At 37.6% G+C, this 22,164-nt stretch overlaps 1 protein-coding gene across 1 annotated transcript in view; it reads left to right on the top strand.

Annotated features, from left to right (window-relative positions):
* The first annotated feature begins 8,983 nt into the window (after nucleotides 1-8,983).
* LOC145681371 (uncharacterized) overlaps nucleotides 8,984-22,164 on the top strand; it is a 30,143-nt gene continuing 16,962 nt past the window's right edge. Inside the window, exon 1 of the mRNA XM_081753024.1 lies at nucleotides 8,984-9,049. The gene's annotated coding sequence lies outside the window, so the exon portion shown is untranslated. The remainder of the gene's footprint in view (nucleotides 9,050-22,164) is intronic.

Genomic DNA, 22,164 nt, shown 5'->3' with positions numbered 1-22,164 from the left:
ACATGCTAAAACAGAATTCGCTTTTAGTATTGGTTCAAACCCGGCCCAAGGAAAGCTTTTATTTAAAAAAAATCATAACACTTTTTTCAGTAAAATAAAATGAAAATAATACTCGAATAAGTGGTTAGGTTTCTTTGTGCAGATAACTAGTAGTAGTAGGGACGGATTAGAAGACCCGCAGGACTAGTTTTAAAACAGCTGGCTAGGGTAGCGCGCGAAAAAACTTACTTTTGGGAGTATTACTCTTCCGAGCGGGTCTTTTTTTCTTTTTTACCCTATTTATAGTTTCGGCAATTTGAATCAATGATTCAGTTAATCGCAGTCTCAGTGGGTGAAACGTTTGACGTGAAAAACAGTGCTATTCAAATGTGTCTCATTCATAAAAGGTTGTAAAAAGTTGAAATAAATTGGATTATTATACTGCAATAAGGGAATACTTGATACACATCTTGTGGGGTGGGGGGGATTTAACGATAGTCTGACATGATTACCAACACTGATCTAGACTAGTGCTAATGAACACCCACTGTTCAAGTGCAATAGTTATGTCCCTAAGGCTTGAGGCTAAAGGAAACAGGATAAACAAGTGAATGAAAAAAAAAAAAAAGAAATGAAATCTTAAGTTTTACGTCCCACGCATATGCCGGCTAGGCTAGAGACTATGATTATGAGAAATGAATGAAATGGTGGAATGAAGAAAGTAGGAGGAAACGGGAGAACCCCAGGAAAACCCACGCACACGATGTTTGTCCTCCACAAAGTTCACTTGGCGGAAGGTGGGATTGAACCCGAGTCCCCATGCATCAGAGGTGAACGCTCTACCACTGAGCCACCGCAGCCCTGTAAAAACAAGTGAATGATAATAGATGGTGTAGAATGAAGAAAGTGCAATGAAAACAACTCTGAGAATACTCAAGAACACATTCACTCAACCACTGTAGTGTGTTCTGTGCTCTTTCCCCGGAAACCCAACCAGGACCTTCCTAGACCAAAAGATACATGCGCTAGTTACTAGACCAGCAAGAACCCGAAGTTTTAAGGCGGCGTAGCCAGGACAGCTTCATGAAGGGCTAACAATTGCAATTTTGTAGAAGCACAACACACACACACACACATTTACTAAGGATTATGACATTATGCTAGGTTCAGGTCGGATGGCAGAGATTTAAGATACGCGTATCTGCCCCAATACTTCACTGTTTTCGGTTTGTGGACCGAAATTCAATACCTCTTAATTCAATTGATTTCCCTTTCTCTGTCCCATAATGTTGAGTCAATACCAGAAAATTTGAGTGCTCTTTTCGGGAATAGAACTAGTGACCGAACACACTGAATTACGTTAAGGAGCAGCTCAAAAATATTTAAGAATACAGTACTTAGCAGACTTCTTGAAATTTTATGTCTGATTAAAATAGCGATTTCTGAGAATTTCTTTTTTGAACGTACTGCACAATGCTTTTTTCTATGATAAATTATATTTAAAGTCGTAATCACAAATAGAACATAGTTCAAATAAGGAGAATTTATTTTCAATATCGTCGTACTAAAATGGGGTTGAGCTGAGTCAGCTTCCCTGTCTACGTCACTATTTCTCACGAGTAAAAAAAAAAAAAAAAAAAAAAACTGAATCTTTGTTTTACGTCCCACGATTATGTTGGCTAGGCTAAAGGAGGCGGTGATAAGAAATGAAAAAAAAGTTGGAATGGAGAAAGTAGGAGGAAACGGGAGAACTCCAAGAAAATCCACGCAAATGGTGTTTGTCTACCACAAAGTTCATTTGGCGCGAGCTGGATTGAACTAAGGACCCCATGCACCAAAGGTCAACACTACCATTGAGCCACTGTGGTCCCCACTCCCACGAGTGCGAGTAACCTAGGTTGGAAACCACTAGATGAGAGAGTGACTCAATCTGTACCGCACTGGATTAATAAAATAGAAATGGATGTGATCTCAATATGCTTTTGTTTTTTGGGGTTCAAGCTACCAACTCTTTAAGTAATACAATTAATTAGGAAGTTAGCGAGATCCCGAGATTGAGAAACGCATGCAACCATAGATTAGAGATAATTTCGCCATTCAAGCAGACAGATCACTTTTATTATCCAGATATGCTGTGCTCACCACATTTTCCATATAAGAATTTCAGGACCAATAATAATTAAAATTAACAAGCACTCATAAATTTATTGCAAGTCAGTTTTCATAAACAAACTTAACATATTTTGACTCAATATTTAGATATTAGAGTGACCTTGCTGATATAATTAAAACCAGAACGAACGATCGTTAAGATTTTGTTAGGCTTCTGATGTCTTCAGCATGCATATTGCAGTCTCTGCCAAAAACATAAAATTTGTCTAACTTGGCAAAATTTATGAAGATTTGCCAATTTTTGTTCTTTCTTTTTTTTTAACGCTCTTCTGTAATTCAATTGAGATTTCACTTTTTTAAAACTACATCACTTCATTCTGAATGTTCATTTGCCAAGTTTTCGCAACTGACGTCACAACAGATCTCTTAAGATCAAAGAAAAATAGATTTTTGTCTCCCCCCTCTCTCTCTCTGACAAGCAGAGGTATCTTTTTTCGTTCAATATTCTTGTAACGATGGCCAAAATCACTTTTGCTGGTTAATTGGCACCAGGAAACATTAATCATTCTCCCAAATTGCTTTACCAGAGAGAAGAACTACATTTACTTCTATTTATACCACTCCTAATTTCGATTTAAGTGACAACTATGGGATGTTAAAATATTATTTAAGAATTCTACTTACTTTTGAATTTGGTGACTCATTCCAATACTGATGCTATTTGCTAGAAAACTATTACTTATAAACCATCTGCAGATACTCATAGAAGGAAGGCGCGTGTGATTTATTGTCTGTTTTTAACCTTCACGTTTCACCTTCATACAAAATATACATCTTTACTTTACGTCTATCAACAATTGGTAGTTTATGGTTAAAGTTTGTTGCTGCAAATGAAAGAGGAATATACACGGCGTTTCAAAATGATCTGAACGAATTCAATTCGTTATATTTTTTTTGAATTGTGTAAATTACTTACAATTTTAGACATAAGTACAGTACTATAACGGCCCAAATTTAGTGGTAAAGATTATAATACAGTAACTCATAAATGAGCTCGCTTTGTCACTCTGTATACATCAATTTGGTAGTTTAATTCTCGAAGACCTGTTTTAGAATGCTTTTAACAACTGTGCAGCAATAATGTGCTCTTTCAGTTCATGGGGTAGACGTGGTTTGTACACAATTTCTTTGAGTCGTCCCCACACAAAAATATCACAGGGCGTTAAGCCGGTAATCTTGGCGATCAACGTAAAACCCGTTGATGATTTTGAGCAGCTCACCCTATCCAGCGGTGTGACAATTTCTTATAAAGGTTATTCCTAGCATTGTGATGAAAGTGGCAAGGGGTTTCATCTAGTTTGCACTGTCATATTCAACTTAAGACATAAGCCACGTAGCAAGCATGTGTAGTAGAACATGACAATGTTTCTTGTCTTAAAATATTACTTTACTTATTAGTGTCGGTGTGGCAGTACAGTGATAGAATGTCACCTATGATTCGATTCCCCTGTGGGGTATGCTATCTGCAATGCAATAGACAGTATATGCTTATTCTTCCTAACTATAGGCTGGGCGATTAGCCCCTGCAACTCCGTCATAAGTAAGGACGTAATCATTTTACAAACTACTTGGTGATCCTTCGCTAATATAACGCAACTAGTTCTTACAACCTTTCGTTAACCTTATTTAAGAATTACAAAATGAAATCAGAGAGAAAACATATAATGACGATGATTATTTATTTACATAAGCTATACATACAACAAAAGAATCTGTTGGTCACTACTGCTTATCTGCTAAACCAGGGTCAAACTCTTGTGTGTCATAAAAGTTAGTTTAACAGAGTTTAATTAAATAATATAGATTCTGTCTGACTTAGAAAGATCATCATATTAACAAAGTAATTTGAAGTAATACGCCAGGCATAAGATAAGCCTTGAGCTATATCACTTAGAACTGTCTTAAGAGTGAATCTATCATTTATGCATTGAACTCCATTACTGGCTACTTACATGTTTCGGCCTCGTCTTGGAAGTCAGCTTCTGGTCTCATATTCATACCACACGATAATGAGTTTAATTACACATTAATTATAGGCACTATAGATCACTGGATGCATCACTTCTTCCTCTTCCAAGCCTAGAGCAGCGATCAGATTGCAAGCCCACAACAAACCTCTTTGAGTGGCTACGGAGTCGGCATCGAACTTTGAACCTCTAAGAATAGCATCAGTGGTAGCCCAAAGCAAACTTCTTTGCGTGACTATAGAGTTGGATGGATCTCAGGACCTTTGTAAATATTGGTTTTAAAAAATATTAATGTAGTATGTTAAACTTGGGCAGTAAAACAGAATTTTCCAAGAACTGTCCTATATATTTTAAGCTTTATGCTTTATTTTCTATAATTATGCTTTATTGTGCTTTTAAAATTAGTTTCTTCTGGACCCTTAAATAACTGCAACCATGTTCAAGATACCAACCATATATCTAAATTGCTATTATGCTTTTTATGCTTTTGGGTTGCTCTACTCATCAGAAAAGTATTTTCTCCATTAATTTAAATATACGTAGGTCTACGTATATAATAGGCCTATTGGATAGAATATATGAGTAGATCCAAAGCAAAAAGCGCTAATTCCATCTGCGGACGATGTGCTTTTTGTTGCGGATTTTTTATAAATCGCCATCGCTGAAACGATCTGTGCTACCCATTTAATTAAAAAATCATTATGACACTGCGTAAAGCAGCCGTGAAATATAATAGCATTTGATGCAGAAAGCGCTACTATGTCCACCGGAGCAGAACGCGCTATTTCACAGTACAAGAAAGTGTAGTTACATCAGCTCACAAGTTGTTTCGTGTGCTATCAGTATGAATGATTCTACTGTGGTTGGGAAGGTTATTGACATCACTTGACGTCCGTACGGTGATAATTTGACGTTTCTACAATGTCATTCGATTTTTCCCGACAGATGCGGTGATCAAAATAAAAACTGTCATATGTTCTCGACAACCTTAATCATGTGGTTGCTGTGAAGATCTCCTTCTCTTAAGAATATTACTGCCAACCGATTGTTTGGAGTGTTAGAAAAGTCTTTTCGAAAATACTCCAAATTTTAACCCTCATATTTACAGTGCAATGTACCGCGAAATTGGGACTGTGAAAGTTCTAGGCGTGGACTAGTATTTGAGAGGTATAAAAGCGTTAGGCAATTCCCTACAGAAATTACAAGTATCATTGACATGAAACGCGTGTTTACACCAATTACGTTCTGGAGTTGTTTTCAAAATGAAATCAACTATAATTTTGACGACCCTTCTAAACAGTATGTGTCACCACTGAAACGAGGGATGAAAGTTGCCAGCATACCAGATGCCCCAGCACTACCCCTGGAAAGTCGAATCACCGATTCAAAGAAAGCTGACATTGCAAATCTGAAAAAAACGATTCGGACGTGAATCTGTGGTTCAGTTCCATATTGATACACTGGATGCACAGCCTGCACGTTGTAATGGAAACGAAAGTGTATCCGAATGCGACTGCTTGGAAGAGAAAGTGGATATCGCATGAAACACAACACGAAATTGAGAGCATATTACTGCAGGGCATATTAATATGTATGTGTATTCTTATAGCAAAAGTTCATTGTTTTCAATTGGTAGTATGTATGTTCACTGAAAGTATTTGAGAACAAGATCCTGAGACGAATATTCGAACCCAAGAAGAACGGGAATGGGGAATGGCGGAAACTTCATAACGAGGAACTACATAATTTATACGGTTTACCCAACATTGTTAGGGTCGTCAAGTCTAGGAGGCTTAGGTGTGCGGGTCATGTAGCTAGAATGGAAGAAAGTAGAAACGCTTTCAAAGTCTTGACTGGAAAACCAATCGGAAAACGACCATTAGGAAGACCTAGGCGCAGATGGGAGGATAATATTAAGATGGATCTCGCAGAGATAGGAATACAAAGTAGAAACTGGATGCAATTAGCTAAGGATAGAAGTCAGTGGAGAGCTTTTGTGAACGCGGCATTGAACCTCCGGGTTCCATAGGTCATAGAGTTAGTTAGTTAGTATGTATGTTCATTTTATGGCGTGTAATCCTTTAATATTCGCATACACAGAGAGAGAGAGAGAGAGAGAGAGAATTATACTTCTACATGTTTCTTATACTGTTGTGTGTATCATTGTAAATAAAATATGCTCAAATGTTTTTTTATTTCATTTATGGAGTCTCAGATATATCATTTTCTGTGTGTTCGTACCAAAATACACTTTGTCCAAAATGTTTTTAACAATAACTCGGCTATTTCTGAAAAATTGATTTTTGTAATCATTCCATCTCAACTTGTAATACTTTAATTAACATATGACATTAACAGTGTACTTAAGTCCGTGACAGTTTCGGAATTATTAGTGTTTCTGCTCTCCTGATTTTTTAAATAATAGACTTAGCGCTATTTCCTTTGAAGCTTCTTATATACATACATTAGGAAGGAAAACGTAAGTTGTTCTTAGTAACGTTAATTACATCTAAGTTGATAAGTTTAAGTGTGTTTGTACTTGAACATAAAACGTCTTTGCAGATGCTAAAGCTTCTTTCCACGTCAACAGAGACCAAAACGGGGAAACTTCGCTCGTGTTCAGAAACTTTGTAATTGCTGCAAATTCAACAAAACTCGAATTCTTCTGAAGATTAACTTCAACCTATCTTTCGACAAGATCATTTAACTTTTGCCTCAGAGAAGCAGATACCGTCACTCTTGTTTTTCTAAGCATAGTTGTTCGAAGTTTTTAATTGCAGCCGTTAAAAGACTTAGATACAAAACAGCTCTGTCTGTAAATCATGAATTAGTCCTCTCCGTTGCTCTAGTGGCTAGCCCTTTCACCTTTGGTCCACATGGTTTAGGGTTTAATTTCCGGTGGGAGAACCCAAAAGTTTAATTTTACATTCATTCACTTTACTTAATCGTCCATTCTATTTAGTCTAAAGGAATCAATCGTTGTACGTTAAACTAAAAGCGTATATGTATATATTTCAGGTCATGAATCTTCACTGGCTGACGAACTTGGTGCGCCTTGCAACTGCGTCGTTTGGATGCAGAGAAAACACAAAATACTTAATCTTGTCAAAACTTTGGTACAACGAACAGCACGGTGAATCCACGGTGACTGGCAAATTTAGCATAGGGGTCTAAAGTTTTAAAAAGTAGCAGTAAAAGAAGATAAAAGAGAAGGAGAAAATGATTAGGGGGCAGAATAAAGGAATAAAGACATAGAAGGTCCAAAAAGGGGAAAAGAAGTGCTGGAAAATTACTTCTATTCCCAGCTGGAAGCAACATTTGACACATTAAGTACTTTCAGGAAATTTGTTCTCTAAAAGAAAATAGAGCATACGTAAAAATCCTAACCCTAATTATGTGGAGTCCTACCTTTGGTGTCTATAGCACATTTTGAGTGTACACATTGCAATTCCTTACATAAGTAGGAATTTGGTTTCCCTTATCAGCTTGAGAAGTTTCTTGACGCCACCAGGTGTCGTGCTCATTTTGTAAGCCCTGTCTATTAGGTATCGCCTTGCATCTCAGTTTCTTGCTAAAATACCATTAAACCACTCAAATACTCAAAAGTTATCCTCCTGCAGGTCAAGACAGTATTTTCGAACAGTCTGGAATAATTTCTCGGGTGTGTTCCCTTGTACTGTAGCTTAGTGATCGTCATAAACCTGAAATGACCTGTATTGTGAATTTTTCACCCGACCCAGGTATTTTGAGCTTTCCTTCGCTTCTACGCTACTCGTCACAATTAGTAATTCACAAATCATTCATTGATTTTTTGTTAATTTTTTAAGTAAATGATTTAGCAAGATAGATACCATAACTATTGTTAGACACCGGCTAAGTCCACAAGACAGCTGTCTCGCGTTTATTAGGAATGATAGAATTTCCTTGCTACAGAACAAACCGTATTGATGTTATTTAGTCACATTTGTAATTGCAAGTTATACCCACTGTTTCGTCCCTCTTGAATTTAAAAAATAAAGTTATTGTAAAGAGGAGACGAATTTTAAGGTAGCATAGTTCTGTTTTTAGTTTTGCTTTCTTTTTTTTGACCTAAAACTATTTTGAAATTGGATTTTGTCCTGTAATTCTTAAATAAACATTTCAGATACAAAATCATAACTGGTAAACATGTTCTACAAATGAAAAATGTATCTAAATGGGAAAAATATTTTTTTGTCAATAAACTGCACAATATCATTACAGCACTTTAGTGTGTTTTAAGTGTAGTACAGTGGCGCATGTAGCGTGGGGCCGGGAGGACCTAGCCCCCAGTTTTTTGAGCGACAAAAATAATTGAAGTTATTATTTATATATTTTTGAAAGTTTATAGTAATAAGCATTGCCTGAAATCTTTTACTGGAATTTTTTTTTTGAAACATTAGATATAGTTTCAGTAGGTTTTTTTTTCTGTTATGCAATGAGTAAAACAATACTTGGGGGTCCCAATATCAATGACCAACCTAGTCATAATATCCATTGGGAGAAAGTTAAGTTGCAAGACCTATGAAAAATTGTAAACTCGTGATATACGGTACCTATCATAGTCTGTGGTCTGGCTGTCCCCGAGTTTTTACCTTGTAGTCCGCCACTGGTGTAGTACGTTCTTCCTTGGGATTGAAAACGCAATGTTAGATCTTTCGCAAGTACTCAGTTCATGAGAGGCTTTCAGTTATTTGTGTTTACCTGCTGAAAATCAAAGAAGGGGAAAAGCTCAATATTGCAATTTCCATTTCAGTCACGCTAATGTTGATTTTTTTCTTTTCTCCTTTCTTTTGTTTTTCCCTTCCGTTGAGGTGGAAATGTGTTCGATGGCTCAGTCTCCCTATGGCTTGAGACGGGGTTAGTTGGGAGGTGCCTCTTGACCGGAGGGTGGCTCACTCCATGGATCGAAGGTAATATTTATCTCATAACATGCAACGTTTCTTCTTCTGAACTCTGTGAACACACGCACTTGAGTCTTTTCCCTTGCCTTTCACTTTGCACTCTCAAATCAGATACTTTGGTTTCATTGCACTTAATAGATTCCACTCTTTACGTATAATCTTGTTTTAGAATCTTAACAGGCTCCATCACAGCGAAATTAAAATACCACTAATTTTACAGTAATTATGTGATATCTTCAAATAGATAAAACATAATCGAAAAGTGAAACAAGAGCTCGCTAGACAATATTATTTTACATGAGATACCGTTATCACGACTCACTTATCTGCTTTCGATTTCCATCCATTTAGAAAATCGGCATTTATTTTCGCGTTTTTAAATGGCTACAAACGGAAAACTACTAGGTGACTTGTGATAACGGTACCTCATACAAAATAATATTGTCTAGTGAGCTCTTGTTCCATATTTCAATTATCTTTTATCTGTTTGAAGATATCACATAATTATTGTAAAATTAGCGGTATTTTAATTTCGCAGTGATTAGGCCTCTTAAGTGATGTCAATAGAATTGAAAGAAAACTGTGAAGAACAAAGCATGGTAATGAATGTTATAAAAGTAATGGCAATTGGAACGAGGCAGTTTGTATTTAAAGGGAGAAAAAGGAGAGGAAAAAGTAGATGTGAATACCGAAAATTAAATCTTTGAGTTTAACGTCCCACGATTATAGCTGTGAGGTTAAGGGAGACGGATGATCAAGGCAAGTGAATGATGATGGAAGAATTGGTGGAATGCAAATACGGGAGGAAACGGGAGTATCCCGAGAAAACCCCAGGACACGATGTTGTCCACCACAAGCTTACTTGGCCGGGAATCGAACCAAAGACTTCACGCAGCAGAAGTAAGCGCTCTACCACTGAGCTACAGTGTCTCCCAGGCGAGTACTGAAGTTTTCGGTACTTAAGTATTAGTGAAGATATAAAGTGAAAACATGAAATAAAAGCACAGAAAGGGTTAGCGAAAAAAGCAGTTAGGAATCAGAAAAGTGTAATTTTGTGAGCTTTTCAATAGGATCGAAATGAAGGAAAATCTTTATTCGTTTTACAGTTGTAGACTGGTTATAAAATCCGTCCTAAGTGTCATAACGAAAATATTGAGTAAACAGTCCAGATGTTACTTCAGAACTGATGGAACATATAGGCACGCGCATTCTTCTGGACAGAACCGGATTACCCCATCTGGCGGCCCAGGGCTAGAAAAAATGTGTGGCCCCTGCTGACTTCGACTAAAACATTTCTGTGAAAGTTCAGCAGGAAAATTAAGGGAATATGTTTCATATTTTTGGTCATATGTTATCTTATGGTGATAATTGCATCTTGTGTGATTCTTTTTAGACAGCCAATTGAGATTTTGATCAGAATGGAGGCCCCCGTCCACCTGGAGGCCCGGGGCTCAGGCCCGTATCCACGGTGGGCAAGGGGGGCCAGACCTCCCTAAATTTTGGCTGGCCCCCATAAAATTTTACGATAGGCTTGCAAATGAACTATAATATGGTGATGAAGTATAATATGATTGGGTCGGCCCCCCCTAATTTCTACTGGCACCCCCCTAAATTTTTGGGCTGGCTACGGGCCTGCCGGGGCTAAAGCTCCTCCCTTAATCCGGCCCTGCTTCTGGGGATTATTTGAATTACTTACATAGTGAATACTAGATATCCAGTTTTTCACTGAATAGTGTTAGGCACATAGGCCATTAAATTCAACTTTTTTATTTTTGTCACTTAGAATGGATTTTATGTTCAGTCTGCAGTTATACCTGTGCACTAAAGGATACAGGTGATTAATGAAAGTGGAGAAATACTAAATACATACACTCTCTCTATATTATCTGCGACCTTCCTTTTTTTTTCGCGACGATAAATTGTGGCATTAAAAGAAAATCTACAACGGAACAAGTTATACAGTTAGGCCACATTTAAGCAACAAACTTCATTTATATCCTTTTTCGACTATTTTCCAGATTATTCGCGGAATTCGTTTATTTGCGGTAATAAGGGATCGTGGCGACTCAGTGGTAGAGCGTTCACTTGTGGTCCATGGGGTCCTTGGTTCGAGCCCAGCTCGCGCCAAGTGAGCTTTGTGGTGGACAAATACCGTGTGCGTGGGTTTACTCGGGGTTCTCCCATTTCTGACCAATTTCTTCATTAAACCATTACATTCATTTCTCATCATTACTGGCTCTTTTAGCCTAGCCGCCATAACAGTGGGATGTAAAAGTCAGTTTCCATTTCATTTCAGCTTCATCAACTCCACTCATTTGGTCGGATAATACTTAATTGGTGGAATGAGAATGTAGAAGGGAAATACAGGACCCCGAGAAAACTCACTGCAATCATGTTGTCCACCATAAACTCGCATGACCTGGGATTGAAAATGAAAATGAAATGAAATTTTAAAGTTTTACGTTCCACGCTTGTGCCGGTTAGGCTAAAGAAGACGGTGATTATGAGAAAATGAATGAAATGGTGGAATGCAGAAAGTGGGAGGAAATGGGACAACCCCGAGAAAACCCACGAGCACGGTGTTTGTCCACCATAAAGCCCACACGGCGCGAGCTGGGATCGAACCAGGGACCCCAGACACCGGAGGTGAACGCTCTACCACTGAGCCACCGCGCCCCCGATCTGGAATTGAACGAGGGACCCATCGCATTACAACAAAACGCTCTAATATTGAGTTAACCATGTCCATTTTGAATAAAGAGTGAGGAAAAAGATTGGATGAAGACAACACATTTCGTAGGGAAAGGGATGACTTGAACACTGCCCAAAAATAACGAAAAACGATTGAAAGCTTTGTAAGTATGTCTATAGGGAACAATGGATAACATTTGCTGAATTGAGTGGAAAACGAATGAAGAAGTGCTGGGAACAGTAGGGGAAAAAATCAAATGAAATCTTTGAGTTTAACGTTCCTCGCTTATGTCCTTTAGGCTAAGGTACAAAGATGATTAAGGCAAGTGAATGTTAATGAGATAATTGGGGAATGAGAATGTGGAAGGAAACGGGAGGACCCCGAGAAAATCCACGGGTACGATGTTGTCCACCACAGACTTGATTGCCCGGAGATTGAGTTGAGTTGATTTTTGAGTTTTACGTCCCGTTCAGCAGCGAGGCTATATGAGACGTGAACCTACTGATTAACGTGGAATCCGAACCACATGAGCTCCCACTGGGAATCAAACCCATGTCTCCCACGTCAAAGGCGCGTACGCTAACCGTTTACCCACGAAGGAACTCTGGCCGGAGATCGAATCAGGGATCTCACACACCAGAGGTAAGCGCTCTACCACTAAGCTACTATGCTTTTCGGAATAGTAAAGGAGGAGGAACAATGTTGAATACAGTAAAAAATATATATATATATATATATAAGAAAAGCAGGCTGTGGCATTGTCTGAGAAAATAATCTAACCTGAGGAAAATGATAGTAAATACGGTGGAAGGAAAACAGGGAAGGATGAAAGAGACTATATTTGATTGAAGAAAAAGAGGTTATTTGAGAACCATGATGTATGAATGCTTCTTAGTTTGTAGTAAATGACTAGCAGTAATGACAGAGTAGTTACGAGGCGATCACCAAAGAATTAGACTCTGTAACATGAAATATTAGAATTACAACGATATTGTATATCTATTTTGTAAATTTCTTCTATTTTTATTTCTTGGTTTTGGGCAACGGTGCATTAAAGCACACAATCTGTTATGTAGAAGAAGAAGAAGAAAAGATGATTTAATGTTGTTGATTCTAAATAGAAAGAAATAAGATTTAATCTTAATAGCTGGAAATATATGTTGATTTTATATGTATAATTGGTACTCATAATTACCATAACAGCAAATAGTTGTTTATTAAAACGTTGCTATGACAACCGAAAAACGAAAGATATAATTAATGGAGTCTTGACAATAAAAAAGGTAATAGTGATTCAATGTGGTGTGTCTGATTTTATGTAATTCGACCGTGTTGACATATTTTGAAAATTACACGAACTGTGGGCTGGAATGTAACGTAAGAGGCAAGTCTTTACTTTAGGCAAGGCAGTGACAATAACCGATTCATCTGATCCGGTTCCTGTAGTCACAGTTACAGTGCCCAAGAACGACAGGCAGAAAACAACGTGCCCTGCGGGGCTCTAACCCGCCTTCACTCGCTAACGCTCGCTCGGCAATACTATGCGAATCAGGAACAGCTACGACATTAATGAGAAAATATGTATGTAAATAAGGAATCAGTGACAACTAACAGTGACGGGATATCACTGCCTTGCCCAAAGTAAAGAGTTACCGATACCGAGTCGGCTTCTTAAGCACGAGATGACGTTAGTGTCATGTCATAGTCTTTGCAACTGCCAATCTAACTGGATTCAAACGTAAATAGTGAGTCTACCCTTTCTAACCTCTGTTTCATGAAAACGCAAAGCAGCGAACACTAACTTTCTGGATATTCTATCCAAAGACAAATTGCAGTTCGTTTTTGCCTGGCGTAGATAAGCAGTTCCATGAATCTGGTAGTTATGGGGTAGGATGGCCAGTTACTTTCCCTTAGTTAAAACAAAAGGAATATAAAAACTGGAAATGATAGGGAGAGGGATTACAAAATAGGATTAATGGTGATACACGTAGGAGAACTGAGTATAATTATTGGTTCAATCAGGGCTCACCTACGGGAGGGGTCACCCTGTCCGGACTCCCTAAAACTTCCAAATTCAATCACTTTTTCAATAATACTATACAGTAGACTCCTGAGTACTAATGTGGAGGAAGGGCAGACCGGATAACAAAAAAATCCGAAGTTCTATATATACGTACGTTAAGTAAGTAAGTTAAAAATACGTAGAGTATATGTAAACTGTTCACTTTTTAACATAAATTCTGTAATGTCCAAATTAAATGCAAGAGGGGACGCGGTGGCTCAGTGGTAGAGCGTTCAGCTCCGGTGCTTAGGGTCCCTGGTTCGATCCCAGCTCGCGCCGTGTGGACTTTGTGGTGGACAAACACTGTGCTCGTGGGTTTTCTCGGGGTTCTCCCGTTTCCTCCCACTTTCTTCATTCCACCATTTCACTCATCTCTCATATTCACCGTCTTCTTTGGCCTAACCGGCGTAACCGTGGGACGTAAAAAATTCAAGAAACATAATCAAAACATTAACGTAAATCGTCGGCATAATTCTTAAGAAAATTGACTCAAACTGATTTTACAGTATACAGATATGAAAAGGTAGCCGCATGCATAGTCGTAATAGGCCGGATAGTCGCGAGACGGATACTCGGAAATCTACTGTACTTGTTTAACAGGAAAATGATTGATGCACCTTGAAAATTTGATCTTACACTTAATTTGTACTCCTCCTCTTTTTTTTTTTTTTTTTTTTTTTTTTTAAACATCTAGTTCTATCATTTTTTCTGAAAATCTAGGTGGAAATATTTTACAATTACTTATCGTATTTTCGGGTGCAGACTAATACACGTTCAAAACTACAAAGGCGTAGTGGCTTGTAGTATTGGACCTCCCGTCTACAGATGTTGGATCCCTCGCAACAAAAAATTCTGGGTACGCGCCTGCGTTCAATACACAGGTAATCACTTCCACATTCAATTAATACTCCTTTCGTGGAAGACATTTTGACTTCTTATAATGTAAAGAAACCAGACCTTTCTTCCACAGTAAATATGTATGTGAATTAGTGATAATAGAACACCCATTTTGTTTTGTAATGGATGTCGAATTGCTCAGCTAATCAAAACGCGATGCTGTTCGTTCCTTAACTTTCGTATAACATCATGTTCTTTGGCTTAATTACTATGCGGCAGTGCTAATCAATAAGATCGTGTAATGTAGGAGGTGAAACGGAGTTTCCACACGCCTTCTTGTGTGTGGAGTGGCCCAGCGTATGAATTATCACAGCCAAAGAGAATTCTATTCTGTAGCATAGATCCATATTCTGTAAAGTATCTTCTGCGAAGGAGCAGATCCAGAGCGGCCAAACGACTCAGCTGTTCTGCGACCACCTTCAGCCCCCTTGAAACTTTCAGTTCTGTTTTCAGATAAATAATATGTTCTAAAATTAGCAGTCAACAAATTCTTTATATCATGCTTTATACAGTATAAGGGTTTCTCAACCTTTTCCACTGATGTAGCACTATATTTAATATAGAGAATTTTATAGTACCAACAAGCCCAGCTTTACCATATGTGCAACACTTGCATTTGTACGGGGAAGCAAGTTTCGAGGGGCAGCAAAATCTGTCATAACTATATTATTTAAAATAAATATACCTTCTTGGGAACAAACTTCAAGATGATGGTAGTTAAATTTACTAAGCTGATTTTCTGTTTCAATACTACAATCATAAATCATGTTTAGGTCGCATTAGTTTAAGGTCACAGGGACAGTGCTAAAGCAAATGGTCAAACAAATCCCAACATTAATTCTTGATATGTTGTCAAATACAAGAACTGAATTCACGAACAGTAGCCAACATCTATCCCATTTAGTTAGTTATCACATTTTTGTTATGAAAAACTAGTCTTATCTTTGTCACAAACAAGTTCCTTATCATTGAATGTGGAAAGAATTTTTCTTTTAAAAAAATAATAACAGATATAGAAGGAAAATCAAGAAATAAAGATAAAAGAGCTAGTTGCACTAGAATTGCAAACTGATATATTGAGATTGAAGCTCGATAAAGAATTCTATAGAAAAGATTACCATCTTTTCTCTGAAGATGTGTTTGCTGTATCTTTCACCAACACAATAGATTATTATTTAAAAAAAAGACAACGAGATCGTATTTGTAGTGTTTAAGTCTTTCTGAATGCGAGTGCACTTTCCCTCCCCTTCATTGTTCATGATGGGGTAACAAAATCGTGGTTTTTAAGGTCTGTTCTTTCTGGAGAAAGAGGCGGAGGGCGGCAAACGATGCAATTGCACGGGGCGGCAAATTGCTTAGGGTTGGCCCTGGGTACAAAGAGTCAAACATTCTTCTGGAAAAGTGATTTTGTTTATCCCAGGGGCAAAATAATGCACCTGTTGACTTATTTTGTAACTAAGTAACTAAATTTTAGGTTTTAATTATAGCTGTAATTGTAAGTTGAAAAATCAATCATTCTTTGAACTCTTCTGCCTGGTCTAGTGACTAGCGCGTGTGTCTTTTGTGCACGTGGTCCCGAGTTCGATTCCTGCTGGAAGAGAGCAAAAAATTAATTTCACAATCACTTACTTTCATTAATCACCCGTCTCCTTTAGCCTAAGGGCATAATCGGGGACGTTAAACCATTTTTTATTTCAGTTCTTTTTTTGAATTTACTCAATGGATCTTTCAAAATGATTTTTAACATTTAAAATATTGTTACGTGAACACACATTTTTAATTATATTAAAACTTTTGTTATTTAAGTTCCGGAATTAACTTACATCCAGGGTAAGCAATAATTGTAAAAGGTAATATTACAGAGTTTAACATCCCGTTCAGCAGCGAAGCTATATGAAACGTGAACCTACTGATTAACGTGGAGTCCAAATCGCATGAGTTCCCATCGTGATCAAACCCGGGTCTTCCACGCCGAAAGCGTTTACGCTAACCGCTTACCTACGGAGCTCTTCAGAGGTTGTGCTTCTCTAGCGAAATATAGTTTCTTAATGTCTGGTTTCAATTGTCTATAGTTTTAAATCGAATTCAACATTCAAGTTATTCGTGTACTTGTTTCTAATAGAGAATATATGAGAAGAAATTCGACATCCACAAAGGCAAAAATTCTTGGTTTTACAAGGTTACTAATTTCAGCATATCTTCACTTTTGAGGTTCCCTGAATTTGGTTATGTAGAATTTAGCATATCAGCGATTATTTCGTCCACTATAGCTCAGAAACATTTCAACTCATCGTCTTGAAATTCAGTCACACAAATTACTGACTAGTTTCTACAGCTAATTAGGAATTGGGTAGGGGTTGGTTTAAAAAATTCAAGACAATGTATATTTTTGATTTTGCCAAATGAAAGAGGATGTGGGAAAGTTCCTAAGGCCCGGTGTTCTATTAGGCCACACGTTACATTGTTTGTCTTCAGCGACAGAATAGTTTTGCACAAGTTCACACAAGTTGTCGTATCACCCAGCAGTGGCTTGCGTTCCACCACTGGCACGCGCACCACAGGTTGAGAAACTATGCTTTATATTATTTACATCATATGTGCATGCTTTACATTCACTTGTTAGAATAATATGTTTATTTTGTAATCAATTTTCAACCTTTAGAAGCTTCTAGAATCACATTAAAATGGTCTAAATGTTGAATGCGTTACAAATACTTTTGTTTGTACGTAGAAGGAAAATCACATTTCATGATAATAATATATACATGCACTGTACCGAGAAAGTATGAACGTAAGATAAGCTCAAGTTACCGTGTCAAAATATCACCTCGGCCTCTCTTTTTTTAGTGTTTTGTTTACAGGCCTGGAAAGGAGGAATAGTCTAATCCCTTAATATTATCAAGTATCATATGCAATCCTCTTGCTAGGCACATAGCCAAAAAAACAAAGAGGCCAAGGTAATACGTATTTGGAGGAGATAACTTGACTTTACCTTGTATTCCTACTTTCTTAGTACGTAACAGATATTATTTAACAAGTGCAGTACTAATATTTGTTAATTTATACTTAAAGGGTTTTCTTTTTTAAAAAAAGAAAATAATACAGGATTCATTACTCCCAAACCTAAACCTAGTTTTCTACGAAAATACGATGCATGGATCGGATGAAAAAAGCTCATAACCTCACATAACATGAGGATGAAACAACAGACATATTTATACCTGTGAGGCATGGTGGTTCAGTGGTAGAGCGCTTACTTCTATTGCGTGGGATTCCTGGTTCGAGCCCCGGCCAAGTAAATTTATAATGAACAATATTACTCGGGGTACTCCCGTTTATTCCCACAGTCTCATTGCACAAATTCTTCCATCATCGTACACTTGCTTTCATCATCGTCTCCCTTAGCCTAACAGACATAATCGTGGGGCGTTAAATTCAAAAGATTTCAAAAGAAGAACAACTCTATCTATTCCCATTTGGTAGCTGAATATTACCCACCACAAAGATGTGAATGTTAATGAAATGTCGTTGCTTCAATCTGCATGAATAGGCTGTGAACAGGCCCGTATCCAGGGGGGTCTAGGCTTCCCCCCTAAATTTTGGCTGCCTCCCTAAAATTTTCACGGTACGCTGGCAAGTGAACTATAATATTGTGATTAACTATAACATGGTTGGATTTGGACCCCCCTAACTTCAGCCGGCCCCCCCTACATTTTTGGGCTGGCTACAGGCCTGACTGTGAATTGGAGTCGAGTGTGGCTAGTACACCGATTCGGTAAAACAACACGCAAAGAAAAGCTACTCTACTGTATGAATGTATCTCAAATAGTATTTTTTTTTTAAAAATTGTCTGGGTTTTTGAATCAGTTCTTCCGTTCAAAAGCTTTCTTTTCGTACTGTAAAAAAATTGGTAGAAAATACGCAAAGAAATGAAAATTTCGTGAATATATGGGGTATATGGATATTAATTTTATGTGAACACTATTTTCTTCGATTACGAATAATATGTATTATTCAACAAAATTTTGAAAGGAATACCAAGAAATTGTAACAATTAATTTTTGCTTCTCGCCTAAAATAAAGGGAAGCACACATCTTTGTTGCTTTTTGTCTTCATTCTCATATTTTACTACCAGCACATAGTGACATACCACAAAATCCTAATCCATTCGAGAACTAGTTCGTCGATTGCTCGCGTTCGCAATTTGATTTACAATTTTGTTTGGGTCCTGCAGAAGTTTCAAACTTAACTCTCTCCCGATGAATATTATATCTAGGTTGGACTTTGAACATTGTGGATATCAGGTATTGTTTTATACATGCCATAAGAGAAAAACTGGAACTAAAACTATATCTAATGTTTCAAAAATGTTCCCATAAAGAATAAACAGCTTACTGTAAACTTTCAAAATAGCTTCAATTATTCACTCAAAAACTTGGGAGAGGGGACGAGCTCCCCCCCTCCCGACCTCGGGTTACATCCTCCACTGCTTTGAATAGGAAAACATAAAATCTTTAGTTCGGAATCTTTCTGTGCTAAAACTGAACGGAATTTTTAGTTTAACGTCGTACGAATAAACTATTAGGCTAAAGGAAAGGAAATAATTAGTGAATCGGAGAATTCCCCCCAGAAAATAATGCCCACCACAACCTACATGCTCTGGGATCGAGCCAAGGATTTCATGCAAAAGCCAAGCCACCTTAGCTTCTTTCTTTACTAGAGAACAGTTGAGTTTGATCAGTTAAATCCTTCTGCCTTGGTTTACGATGCACACCATAAGCGAACGAGTATAATTACCTGCTTTTTGACTTATCTCAGTGTTCCTGATTTTCAATGTCCTTCCCCGACTTTAGGCACGCCCTTGTTTAAAAAAATGTTTTTCTATAAGTTACACACTTGTTTTGTTTATTATTTTTCAAAGTTTCTTACTCATTTTATTATTTTTTCTCATCCCTACTAAATACCAATTACCCAATTGCCATCAATATACCTCCGTGTTCACCCTTTAGTTTGACTCCAGGTTGCTTCGCTACTTAATTGGTTTGATTCGAATAAAGATCTTTTTAAAGATATTTGAGACGAAAGCTACTCTGATCAACCAGCGTTAAGGAAGAAGCGTGGATTATGCAGGGCTTAGGAAGCAGGCCTGTAGCCAGCCCAAAAATGTAGGGGGGTGGGGCGGGGGCTGATCCAACCATATTATAGTTCATTTGCAATCCTACCGTAAAAAACTTTAGGGGAGCATCAAAAATTTAGGATGGACCCGGCCCCCCTAGACCCCCTTGAATACGGGCCTGTTAGGAAGTGCAAGGAGCAAAGTTCGCATATCTTACGTAGAAGAGCGCCAAGTAAACAAGTATGGGAACCACTGTTCTACAAAATCTATTCTTTGTTCTTGGAATTGAGGTTTGAAAAATTCGTGCTCCGTATGAAAGATATTTCGTTTCCTGAAATATTAAGGTTTTACAAACGCCGACATTTAAATGCCTAAGGGTAATTGAAGTACGTGGCAGAGAATGAGTTAAATCTAAAGGAAATTTATTTTGAATCTTTAATTAATGTAGTCTCTTTAAATTGCATCTTTTGTTTACCTAATTATTACTGTTTACTCCTGAAGTCATAATTGGTTCGTTACAGAGCAAAGTTGAAACGATAATTAAGACGGCTATTTACTTGAATTCTGTAATTATTGTCGTAATAAACTAAATGCCAATTAATTCCATTTTCCTTCCAATGGATCTAATGAGTCTAACAAACAGTTATTTTCAACGTTTCCTTAATTATTACTTTATTACGTATAAATTCAAGATTTTTTGTTAAATTATATAACCTTGTAATTCTCTATTGAACACAATGTTAGGAAGGCATTTTGTCCATGGGTGGTATCAGTGGCGTATTTAGGATTTTATTTCGGTGTGCACAATACGGGGAACCAGAGGGAGAGTTGCCCACCTGAGTTTGAGAATTCCCTACTAATATATTAGGAAAAACAGTGAAATTTGTATGTCAGTGGAGGATCTTACCTCCCCTTCCCAGGTAAATTTCAAGTGACGCTCCTGAAAACACACCTTGAATATTTGTAATCTCATTTCAAGTTAACTGATTTCATTTTTTTTAAATGGAAATATTCAGTTTTATCTGTGTATGTTTTCACCTGAAAGATAATGTTTAGATAAGTTGAAGCTGAAATATATTGATTGCAGTTTCAGTTGGTGTGGAAAACCAACCGTACCAATTGGTGGAACGCCAGTCTCCATATCAGCTCCTCTTAATTTTGGTGTTACTGACGACGGCCGACTTGAATCACAACTAACAACAATGGAAAGTATGATAGGAGAAACGAAAGAAAACAACAAACAAGAAAAAGAAACAGAAGAGTAGAATGGACGAAATAAAGAATAAAAAGCACAGTTCTTACACGGAATGAAATTTGACAAATACAGTATTATTTCTGAACAAAGAGCATAAGATAATGGAAAGTCAATGAAATTCTTAGAAATGGTAAGAAGGATTATTGTTGTACGTGGAATGCGAAAAACTACCAAATTTATTTCGGGTGTGGGGGGAAGCTTGTTCCCGATAGCCCTCTAAATACGCCAATGGGTGGTACTATACTCGCGAATCAATCACACAAGTGCAAAACAATCCATTCCAAAGGAAGTGTTAGTCACAAATACAATTGGACATCGATAACTAGATTTTTTAAAAAAATATTCCCTTAGACTCTGCATATCACTCAATGTTAAAATAACTCATATAACTCGAATGTTTAAAAATTACAACCTCGATAAGTTGAATGTAAACGGTTTCATAATCATATTTAAAAACCTTGGTAACTCGAACTCTCGTATTTGCGGAGGGCGCGCTGGCTCAGTGGTAGAGCCTTCACCTCCGGTGCTTGGGGTCCCTGGTTCGATCCCAGCTCGCGCCGTGTGGACTTTGTGGTGGACAAACACCGTGCTCGTGGGTTTTCTTAGGGTTCTCCCGTTTCCTCACACTTTCTTCATTCCTCCATTTCATTCATCTCTCATCATCACCGTCTCCTTTAGCCTAACCGGCATAACCGTGGGACGTAAAACTTAGAGATTTCATTTCATTTTGTCGTATCTGCGAACCTCTACATTCAAAGTTTACCTCTGTAAGTCGAATTTCTCTTGATGTGACCTCGATAACTAGAAACTATAGCTCTATGCTTTTATGTAATTGTCATTGTTGCTGATGAAATGAAATCGTTCAGTTTTACGTCCCACGTTTATGCCGGTTAGGCTAAAGGAGACGGTGATGATGAGAAATGAATGAAATGGCGGAATGAAGAAAGTGGGAGGAACTGGGAGAACCTCGAGAACCCCCTCTCACACGGATTGTTGCTAATGTGTACTGTAATTATGTTTTACTCATGTCAAATATTTTATTTTCACTACTCTACTTATTTAATTTAAGGAAGTTACACAACTTCGAGTTACAGAGGTTGA

The sequence above is a fragment of the Thermobia domestica genome, chromosome 3, assembly GCF_964235325.1.
Source record: "Thermobia domestica chromosome 3, izTheDome1.hap1.1, whole genome shotgun sequence".
Taxonomy (NCBI): domain Eukaryota; kingdom Metazoa; phylum Arthropoda; class Insecta; order Zygentoma; family Lepismatidae; genus Thermobia; species Thermobia domestica.
Note: the sequence above shows the minus strand (reverse complement) of the source record. Positions and strands in the feature narration are given on the sequence as shown.